This window comes from Chiloscyllium plagiosum, chromosome 14, assembly GCF_004010195.1.
Source record: "Chiloscyllium plagiosum isolate BGI_BamShark_2017 chromosome 14, ASM401019v2, whole genome shotgun sequence".
Lineage (NCBI taxonomy): Eukaryota > Metazoa > Chordata > Chondrichthyes > Orectolobiformes > Hemiscylliidae > Chiloscyllium > Chiloscyllium plagiosum.
Window position 1 is genome coordinate 57,644,534 of NC_057723.1, and position 12,066 is coordinate 57,656,599.

The 12,066-nt window shown below is 40.8% G+C and overlaps 1 long non-coding RNA gene across 2 annotated transcripts in view; it reads left to right on the forward strand.

Annotated features, from left to right (window-relative positions):
- The first annotated feature begins 203 nt into the window (after nucleotides 1-203).
- LOC122556751 overlaps nucleotides 204-12,066 on the forward strand; it is a 69,088-nt gene continuing 57,225 nt past the window's right edge. The window contains exon 1 of one of the 2 annotated variants that reach the window (XR_006313644.1): nucleotides 204-237. This is a non-coding gene — a long non-coding RNA (uncharacterized LOC122556751). The remainder of the gene's footprint in view (nucleotides 238-12,066) is intronic. The other variant, XR_006313645.1, reaches the window with a different exon arrangement.

Here is a 12,066-nt window from a genome sequence, read left to right on the forward strand (position 1 = left end):
CCCTCTGGGGCAGAGCATTCCACACAACCACCACTCTCTGGGTGAAGAAGTTTCTCCTCATCTCTGTCCTAAATGGTCTACCCCGTATTTTTAAGCTATGTCCTCTGGTTCGGCACTCACCCATCAGCCGAAACATGTTTCCCGCTGCCAGAGTGTCCAATCCTTTCATAATCTTATCTTGTCCTTTTCTTCCTCTCTAGTGAATTGGATTCCTGTGAGTGTGGCATTGATGATCCGGTGAGTGTTTTCTATTTCTGTGTTTTTAATGATTACAAAGGTGTCATCCACATATCTGACCCAGAGTCTGGGTTGAATTTGCAGTAAGACTGTTTGTTCTAATCTTTGCATTACAGCTTCTGCTATGAGTCCAGAGATGGGTGAGCCCATGGGTGTGCCGTTGATTTGTTCATATATTTGGTTGTTGAATATGAAGCGTGTTGTGAGGCACAGGTCCAGTAGTTTGAGTATGCAGTCTTTGTTGATAGGTTCCCTTGATGTATGTTCTGTATGTCCAGCAGGTTGGCTATTGTATCTCTGGCTAGGGTTTTGCAAAAAGAGGAAGAAGAACACCTCTGCAATGTGTTCGCCAAAAACGGATACCCCTGCAATTTCATCAACAGATGCCTAAGGGAAAGACAACGGAATGAGGACATGCCACAACCCAAAGGACTAGCCACGTTACCATTCATCAAGAACATTTCTGAACTGACAGCCAGACTACTACGACCACTAGGACTCATAACAGCACACAAACCAACAGCCACTCTCAGGCAACAACTCACCAGGACAAAGGACCCGATACCCAGCATGAGCAAAACCAACATAGTGTACAAACGCCCATGCAAGAACTGCACAAAACACTACATAGGACAAACAGCAAGACAGCTAACGATCCGCATCCATGAACACCAACGAGCCACGAAATAACACGACCAGCTATCCTTAGTAGCCACACACACAGATGATAAGCAAGATGAGTTCGACTGGGACAACACTACTATTATAGGACAAGCCAAACAGAGAACAGCCAAGGAATTCCTAGAGGCATTGCACTCATCCACAGATTCAATCAACAAACACATCGACCTGGACCCAATATACCGTCCACTGCAGCGGACAGCTGGAACTGACAACCGGAAGCGGCAGAGACAAACCACTATAAATGCCGGAGGAAACAACACAGAAGCGCTTCATAGGAGGCTCCCAAGCACTGAGGATGTCACCTAGACAGGGGACGAAACGTCTGCAACACAAATTCCCAGCTCAGTGAACAGAACCACAACAACATGCAAGTCCTGGGCCTCCTCCACCATCAAATTCTCGCCACCAATGCCCAGCGGAAGAACACCTCATCTTCTGCCTTGGAACCCTCCAACCACACGGGATCAATGTGGATTTCACCAGTGTCCCCATTTCCCCTCCCCTGATCTTATCCCAGATCCAACCCTCCAACTTGGCACCGCCTTCTTGAACGTCCTACCTGTCCATCTTCCTTCCCACCTATCCACTCCACCCTCCGCTCCGACCTATCACCTTCAACCCCACCTTCATCTACCTATTGCATTCCCAGCTACCTTCCTCCCAGCCCCATCCCTTTCCCATTTATCTCTCAGCCCCCCACATTCCTGATGAAGTGCTTATGCTCGAAATGTTGATTCTCCTGCTTCTCGGAATATGGCTGACCGGCAGTGCTTTTCCAGCACCACACCTTTTTGACTCTGATCTCCAACATCTGAAGTCCTCACTTTCTCCTAAGACATTGTTTGTGGCCACCTTTAAAAGTAATGTAAAAAGCTGCTCTGAATCAGACATACCACGGCAGCTACAATCTATTGTTCGCCACTAACAGTTTCCATTAATAGCTATTTACTCTCCTAGGCAGATCATTATTCACTCATTTGTCTGTCCAACTGTTCTTCTCTCTCTTTGGGCTCTATCCCCACCTATCATTTACTCCTTATCCCCCCTCCCCCCACCCTATCTTCTGCTTATAAACTGATATTTTCCGAGCTACCATCAGTTCTGTGGAAAAGTCACTTGTCCCAAAACATTAACTCTGATTTCTCTCAAAGTCAGAAGCCATATGTGCTTCACAGCCACCTACAGGATTCAATCCTCCCATTGACCAACCAGGTCATACCCTCTTCACTTATCCCCACTTCACCACCCTGCCCTGCCATCCCCTTTATCTGCAGCTCTCCCTACACCCATCCCACCCCTGAAGAAGGGTTACACCCGAAATGTCGATTTCTCAACCTCCTAATGCTACCTGACTTGTGTTCCTCCAGCCTCCTGCCTGTCTACCTGGCAAAAGAGCAGCACTCCGAAAGCTTGTGATTTCAAATATGCCTATTGGACTATAACCTGGTGTCGTGAGACCTCTGATTTTGCCCACCACAGTCCAACACCAGCACCTCCACATCCTGATTTCTCTTCATAGATGCTGCCAGACTTGCTGAACTTTTCCAGCAATTTCTATTTTTGCTTCACGACAGCTACTGTTGGTATATCATCCGAAAAGCCATTGAGCCAGTGTATTGTTTTATTCCCTTTCTCTGTATGATAATAAATGATTCATAAAAGCTTGCTGCTGGAATTATTTAAGTTAGAATTGACAACATTTGAGGGTAAGAAAATACATATACCTCCCATGAAAACACTTGGACCATGAATATTAATAGAAAATACAACATTTTGCCGAAGTCAGTTGACAACACTTCCTCTGACTGTTCATAATGGACAGCCTGCAGATTGTATTAAATTAGTTCATGGTTGAAGACCCAAAACCAACTGTCCACAATTGGAGATTATTCCATAATTGCATGATATCTACTTCACAATCCTAATCTATCACCATTCCTTCAATGTCACTGAGTCAAAATCCTGGAACTTCCTCTACAACAGCATTTCAGATTTACCTAAACCAAATGGACTGAGTGGTTCAAGAAGGGGGCTGACCATCACCTCTCAAGGGCTACTGGGAATGGATATTAAATGCTAGCCTAGCTGACAAGGCCCACATGGCCTGAACAAAAAAAAAGTCACCTAATGGGCTGATTCACAATAGTCAATCATGGTCTTAATGTGAGTAACTTATTTTGATTTTCAGGAGACATATCTGTAAACATAGGGATCCACTTTCAGCAAATGCAATGAACATGCTCAAGTCTTGCTCTTTGTTTTGAAGCATTGGATACATTGAGGAGCCTATAGATTCCTGTTGCTTTTTCCTTGGTGACATCTCAGCCAATTAGAGTTGACTTGGCAACCAACCAGCTCCTTTTGCGTGTGTGATACAAATTGTTGTGATTGTTTCAAGCTTGGCATTCTTACATTTGCTCTGATAAGAGAAAGACAAACAGCTTTGTTGCATTTTCAGCAAAACCAGATCTCTCAGAATGGTTCCTGACAATTTATATGAGAAATACATGATTAAACTGTTCTGTTTCCATTGGTCTTTAAAAAGATTCTTCTGTTGTAACAATGAGTATTAATGACATCATCAGGGAATTGACTTGTCATTGATCATGTCGGAGACACAAAACAGCATCAAATATCAGGATTGCAGAAATATCTCAGGTTAATTATTGTATCTAATGAAGATAATTCAATGCCCAGGATCTGTTACATTCTGTAACCACTTGCAGCCCATTTCTTGTCAGAAATGTGAGAGAGCTCACTGCTGAAGCAAAGACAGACAAACAGGATGCTGGAAGAACACAACAAGTCAGGAGGTGATGAAGTCAACATTTCGGGTGTAATCCTTCTTCAGGACTTGGGGTTGGTGTAAGGAGAGCTGCAGATAAAGGGGGAGGGGTGGGGTTTGGGGACAGTTTTGGGTGGTGAGAAGGGTTGAGTGGTGAGGTAGGGATAGGTGGTCACAGGTACAGGGTACGGCCTGGTTGGTCGCTGGGAGGAATGAATCCGGTTGGTAGCTGGAAGGAAGGTTTGGTCAGAGGATTGAAAGGGAGGAGAAGGGGCTGGAAAGGGAGTCGGGGAATGGGAAGGGAAGTTATTTGAAATCGGAGAACCTAATTTTGAGTCCTCTGGGCTATAGGCTGCCTAGGCAGGAAATAAGGTGTTGTTCCTCCAATTTGTGGTCTGATTCGCTGTGGCAATGGAGGAAGCTGAGGATGGTCATGATAGGCAAAAACAATAATAACTAAATTGACAGAAATAGAGGAAAAACCATATTTTTCAGAACCCTATTGATTTGAATGAATCATGGAATCACGCAATGCAGGAGGCCATTCTGCCCACTGTGTCTAAGACAGCTCTCTAAAAGAGCTGTTGATTTATTTCCACGACCTTGCTCTTTCCAGTAGAACTGCACTTCTTTTTTATGGTGAGGCATAATTATTTTTGCTTTGATTTGTCAAAGGGATTCTTTTAAGACATTCCCTTCTTCATGATTCCACTCTTCAAAATAGACCCTACTATATACTGTTTGCAAAGTAAAGATTCTGTTATAACATATTAGTGAAATATCTGTGCACCTGCTAACAGAAACAATGGCATATAGTTGGTAGGGATGTTTTACAGGTTTAAATGGTGATAGAGCCTGCAGCCTTTGTGGGCCATCTGGGAGATATTTTATAATCAAAGCACAAACTAGAAATCACAGAGGAGATGACTGAAAATGCAATGTTCTCTAGAGGATTAAAATAATAAAAGTCTTTGTTATGCGTTTCCCAATCACTGTGCCTATATTTGAGCAATGTTTGGGCATAATTAAACTTGTAATTATTGTGCATTTGCTTTGTACCACACAGCAATCTGGGACACAGCAAATGTGCATCAATTTTAATATCAGAACATTTCACCCCTCAATTTCACTGCTAGCTAAAATTGATATAAGGCAAACTGTTGTGACATTTATTGTGTATCTTTCCAATTTTAATTGACTGTAAGTTGCTAAGTTATTTATCAGAGCACTAAAGTCATACTGTTGATTTATAATTAGGGTCTGGACACTTTGAAATTCAAAGTGTCTTCACATGCGATATCTTTGGCAGATCAGTTCTCGGTGCATTAATATATCTGCAACTGTTCCTTTTGATATTATTCATGGCACTTGAGATTTTACTTATTTTTCACTATCAATGCATTTAAGACAGTTTAATGGCTAATGCAGTGTATATTTCAAATCCTATTCACATTAAGCATATCAGATTATGAAACAAGAACACCATTTGTACTAAGTTTTTTTTACCATTGTAAATATTTAAATATACCTTACATTCACTATAAATTAATTACATTGGAAACTTAACCCATGGGGTTTGCAGAGCACACATAAAGCATTTAAAACCCAATGAGCTTTAGCAGCACATTTTGGAAGATTACTTTTGATGGATGATGCAGATGCAATTTAATGTCTGTGCTGCTTTGTGGATAGTATTTCAAACAGCGATCAGCCAAGGTATTCCATAACCTCCTTTGATAATGCTAAAGCTTATATTTGGCAATATAGTAATGCCCGCCAAACAAGTAAAATGTCACTTCAGTGCTCAACAAAATTGCGTCATTAAGTTTCCAATTATCAATTATTAACTATAAACAATTAAAGAAATATAAAATCACAAACAAGATTACAGCACTTGTTTCAGCTTTTGCTGACACTGTGGGGAAACAACAAAATAATTTATATGAAAGCTTTATCATTGCAATAATTGCATTATGGTAATAATGTCAACTTTTTAAATGAATACCTATGGATCTGATCCATGCAGTTTAGTCATTTTCACAAAAGATATGCCTTTTAGTGTACAATAGTTGCACACATTTCAAGTAATGACTTTTGGCAAGAGTGTTTATATGTGTGTTTGTGTAAATATCGGATATAGGCATACATCCTGTTTAATCCATGTTGGGAGATATGGAGAATACAAGTAACTGAATGAGTCCAACAAGGTACATTTGATGCAGCATCCAACAGATGAAGAGGAAGGCAGAAAGTCAGAGTTTATGTTTGAGGCAGCTGAAGCTGCAAATGGGGGCATTTTCAGAACTAAAAATACTCAATAAGTCAGAATTGGGGATCAGATGTCTTGAAAGTTTGTAATATTGGAGGAATTTACACAGAAAGAGAAGGACGGGATCATAGAGTGACAGAAGCAGAAGGTTTTAAATTGAGTACCTTAGAATTCATAGTGTAGAAAGAGGTCATTTGGCCCATCAAATCTACACTGTCCCTCTGAAGAACATTCCACTCAGATCCAGCCCTCCATCCTATCCCCATGACCCCACATTTACCATGGCTAACTCACCTAGCCTGTACATCCCTGGACACTAGCACAATTTAGCATGGCCAATTCTCCTCACACGCTCATGTTTGGAATGTGGGAGGAAACCAGAACACTCAGAGGAAACCCACGTAGACACATGGAGAATGTGCAAACTCTACACAGACTGTCACTCAAGGCTGGAATAAATATGGGTCCCTGGCACTGTGAGGCCGCAGTACTAACCACTGAGCGACTGTGCCAAGTAATTCTTGGATGGGACATCAATGCAGATCAACATGCACAGGGGTGATTGGTGAACAGGAATTGGTGAAATCAGGTATGAACAGTAACATTTCAAATGGCTTGGGTTTGCCATTGATGAACAATGGAACAGTCAAGTCTAGAGATGACAAACACATAAATCTGTGTATCAGCAGATAAGCTAAGGCAAGGACAGAAATGGCCACAAGAACAGAAATTGCTGGAAAAACTCAGCAGGTCTGTCAGCATGTATGGACAGAAATCAGAGTTATTGTTTTGGATCAGGTGACCAAACCTCAGAACAGAAATGACCAACTTTACAGAAGTAAACATTGTGGTTGTTTTTGATGGAGTGTATGTGAGCGTAAGAAGTTTCTTTGTGAGTCTAATAGGATGCCAAGGTTTCAAGTAATTTTGTTCCACCATAGATCATAGCCAGAGAGAGGGATGGAGTCCATAGCTAGAGCGCAGAGTTTGCAGAGGGGTCTCAAATACCAGCTGGTCATCCAAACCAGAGCAATGGGCAAAGACTGTGATGTATATCTGGATAAGTCCGTGCTGTACATTTCTATGACTTTATAAGATATCATGGCTCGATAATATCTGTAGAGTGAGACAAATAACCACCTTTAGAGGCAAAAACATAAACAGGGGAGAGCTGCAGAACAGCTGGTAGGTGACTTTGTGAATAGATACATGAAATGTATTAATTGCTCTCCAAATTCACAATTTAGTAAATACAACGCATGATAAGCTAAAGAGACTTACAGAATGGTAATTAGTCTGTGGTACGATCCTTGACCAGTGTTGAATCTTGATCTCAGGAGGCATTAAGGTCTGTTGCTACACTTGACCTAAAGCTGAACACTCCTTCTAAAATCCATGATATAAAATGAATCACCAAAGAATGTAATTGCAGAGGTGAAACCAGATAGAAAATTATTTCTACCTGAGCATGCAACTTTAATTAATATCACCACTTTTTCTTAGTTTTTAACACATTAATTTGTTTATAAAGAAAACTTCAAATGATCTAAGAGCATGAAAGAAAGCAATCTTCTGTTGGTCTCAGAAGCTGTTTCTATTGAGAAGTGGGTGTTGGAAGGAAGGCTCATAAGTAGATACAAGAAATATCCTCAGTTTAAATTGTGCACCCTGCACATCACCTGTTGTACGACTTTTGCCAGTGGAAGAAGTCCTCTCTATAGGTGGAGTATTTGCCCTCCATTTCATCTCTGTTGTACTTAGCTTTGGACAGCACGGTGGCTCAGTGGTTAGCACTGCTGCCTCACACTGCCAGGGACCCGAGGTCAATTCCACTCTTGGGCATCTACCTATGTGGAGTTTGCTCATTGTCCCCATGTCTGCGTGGGTTTCCTTCTGGAACACCAATTTCCTCCCACAGTTCAAAGGTATTCAGGTTAGGTAAATGTACCATATTAAATTGTCCATGGTGGCTAGGGGTGTGCAAGCTAGGTAAATTAGCCATTGGAAATGCAGGATTATAGGGTGGGGCGGGCAGTGCTGGGATGTCTTTGGAGGGTTACTGCAGAGTCGATGGGCCAAATGGCCTGCTTTCATAGTGTAGTGATTCTATGATGTAGTTTGTGTGCAAACTGAGGATGCTAAAGGAAAGATATTTTAAATTCAAATTCACCTCACCCAATTAGAAAACAAGATACTGTAAGTTGAAAACATAACCAATAAGGAAAGGTGGAAGAAGTTGAGATGTATATTATCACTATATTGTGTCTCATTACTGAATTCTGAAGCAAAAATGTTAGGGATAGCCACATGAAATTTATTTGTCCTTCACAGCTGCTCTCAGCAGTGGAAAAAAACGTGGGGTCTAGTGAGAGCAAGGAACTGAAGGAAATCAGTCTTAGTAGGGAAATGGTGTTAGAAAATTGATGGGATAAAAGGCCAATAAATTCCCAGGATTCATTAATGAAGGAAGTGGCCCTATAAATAATAGATGCACTTTTAGACATCTTGCAAGATGCCATAGACTCTGTAACAGTTCCCGTTTGCTCCACCCATTAATTGGCAAGATTATTATATACATTTAATCTCATGAACATAAGGTAAAAATTCCATTGTGGCTGCTAGTGAGGTTGGCAAATTGCATTGGGCCCTTCATTTTGGGTATCCTGTTCAGAACTCAGGGCTGATTTCTGGCAAGAGAATAGCAGTGCCTCTCTTTGATGTTTGCATACTAATTGCAAATTTGGCACAAAATTCACCTTTCTATTACTGGCAGAACAACAAATATCTGGCTTCATAAGAATTTTTTTTCACATAGCTGAAATTATTTTCTTTTATAAATTAGCTCAACGTTTAGATCATGAAGAAAAATATTGATACATCACCTTTTCTAGATGGTGTGTCAAAACAAGTCAAATTGATACTCTTCAGATAAGGTAGCTGCTGACAGCAGCGGCAGCTTTTCAAATGAGTTGCTTAGGGTTATGCAGATTTAAGGCAGTGAAACATGGCCAACTCCTACATTCTCAATGTGACTCTTCAAACCTGCTGGTGTTCACTTAGGCTGATGATAACGCATTGACTTCATTTAGTGTATTGCTGCTATGTGCGGCATGTGGAGAATTTTTCTTTGAGATTACATGCATCTTCCTGGCCAATATTTCATCAGTTATAACTACAGCCAAAGCAACATGAAAGTGGTACTTAAATCTACATGTCGCTGTATAAATGAAACAAAAAAAGTCTGTTATTAAATCACACAGAAAGATATAATACTGGTGCATAATATTCAGAATAGAATACTACTAAGGTACTCCAAAAGAGAAAGTGAGACTGCAGATGCTGGAGATCAGAGTTGAGAGTGTGGTGCTGGAAAAGCACAGCAGGTCAGGCAGCATCCGAGGAGCAGAAGAATCGACGTTTCGGGCATGACCCCTTGACAAAATATTGATTCTTCTGCTCCTCAGATACTGCCTGACCCTGCTGTGCTTTTCCAGTATCACACTCGTTACTAAGATATTTCCAAGTCAATCATTGCACCTTCAATCCCCCAGTTTTTCTGAAATTCCAGTAACATCAGTTGTGCCATGCGTTTTATTATCCACATTGTTTGATCCTTCACTTATCATTGGGATGCTACATTTGACTGTGTTCAAAATTGAACTCTGAAATAGGTACTCTTTAGTTGGATTATAAGCATACAGACATAATAGTGCAATGAAGAAGAACAAATAACATTTGTCAATTCATCCTAATCATCCTTGAGTCATGGGCAGTTGTTACATCAGTATCATTGTGAGCAAACAGTTTATGCTTGAAAAGAACACAAACGTCACTTTGCAATAGAATTGCATTTATATCAACTGTGAGAAGGATGTATTACACTACACCAGTTTACAAACCAATACGCTACTATTTGACTGAGTATGAGACAGTGGAAGGCTGTAAATGCTGTCAAAGGAAACTATAATGGTACAAAGCGCAAGCTGGCATGATAAATTGGGAAATGCTACTTAAAAGGCTGACAGTAGATAGGCAATGGCAAACATTTAAAGACTGGATGTCCTGCCTGACACAAAAATAACATGAAAAATTACTATGGCTAATGAACAAATTTATGAATAGCATTAGATCCAAAAGACGGGCGGGCATACAAATTGGCTAAAGAAACAGCCGAACTGGAGGATCAGGAGCTGTTTAGATTTCAGTAAAGAAGGAAAAGGGATTGAATAAGAGTGGGTAAGTAGAGTATTATGTAGCCTTAAGGGAACATGCAAACAGATTGTAAAATCCTCTATGCGTATGTGAAGAGAAAAAAGATTGGTGAAGCCAAAGGTAGTGAGAAACAGACAAATAAAGAGATGCCTGACCAATTAAACATATACTTTGGGTCTGTTTTCAAAAAGGACAAAATAAATAAGATACCAAAAACGTTGGGAACGTGGGGTCTAGTGAGAACAAGGAACTGAAGGAAATCAGTCTTAGTAGGGAAATGGTGTTAGAATATTGATGGGATAAAAGGCCAATAAATTCCCAGGCATCATTAATATACTTCCCAAAGTACTGAAGGAAGTGGCCCTAGAAATAATAGATGCACTTTTAGACATCTTGCAAGATTCTATAGACTCTGTAACCGTTCTAGTAGATTGGAGGGTAGCTAATATAACATTGTTGAAACTTTATTGCTGGAACAGCACAGCAGGTCAGGCAGCATCCAGGGAACAGGAGATTCGACGTTTCGGGCACAGGCCCTTCTTCAGCCTGTGCCCGAAACGTCGAATCTCCTGTTCCCTGGATGCTGCCTGACCTGCTGTGCTGTTCCAGCAATAAAGTTTCAACTTTGATCTCCAGCATCTGCAGACCTCACTTTCTCCTCCAGCTAATATAACATCACAATTTAAAACAAGATGTAAAGAGAAAACAGAGAAGTTTGGATTGATTAGTCTGCTATCAGCAGTGGAGAAAATGCTAGAACCTATTACAAAAGATTTAATTGCAGATCACTTGGAAAACATGACAGGATCAGACAGAGTCAGCATGAATTTAAAAACGAAAAGTCATGCTTGACAAATCTACTGGAATTTTTCAAGGATGTAAATGGTACAGTTAATATAGGGGAGCCAGTGAATGTTGTTCAAATGAACTTTCAGTAGGCTTTCAATAAGATCTCACATGAGAGATTCGCATTGAAAGTTATAGTGTGTGGAATGGGTGATAAGGTTCTTACATGGATAGTAGACTGGTTGCCAGATCAGAAACAAAGAGTAGAAATAAACATGTCTCTTTCTGAGTGGCAGGTTGTGATTTGTGGGGCAGCTTACTGGCTCATGCTAGGAGCCCAACTATTCACAATACGTAGTAATGATTTAGATGAGGGAACTACTTGTAATAGCTCCAAGTTTGCAGTCAACACCAAGCTGGGTGGGAGAGTAAGCTGTGAGAAGGATGGAGAGCTGCTTCTTTGTGATTTGAACAAGTTGAGTGAGTACACAAATACATGGCAGATAAAGTTTAATGAGGATAAATGTGATGTTATCTACTTTGGCAGCAAAAACAGGAAGGCAGATTATTATCTGAATGGCAATAGTTTGGGAAAGGGGGAAGATGCAGTGAAACCTGTGTGCCCTTGTACACCAGTTACTGAAAGTGAGCATGTAGTTGCGGCAAGCATGACAAAGACAAATGGTATGTTGGCCTTTATAGTGAGGGGATTTGAGCAGGGATTTCTTGCTGCAATTGTACAGAGACCTAGTGGGACCACACCTGATGTATTGTGAACAATTTTGGTCTCCTCATCTGGGAAAGAAAGTTCTGGCTATGGAGAGATTGCAACAAAGGTTGACCAGACTGATATTTGGGAAGTCAGGACTAACCGATAAAGAGAGATTGCATGGGTTAGGACCATTTTCTAAACTGGAGTTTAGAAGAATGAGGTGGATCTCATAGAAGCCAATGAAATTCTAACAGATCTGGACAGTGTCAATGCAGGAATGATGATCCCAGAAAGTCCTGAACAAGGAGTCACAGTTTAAGAATACAAGGGAGGCCATTTAGGACTGAAATGAGAGAGTGGTGAACCTGCGGAATTCTCTGT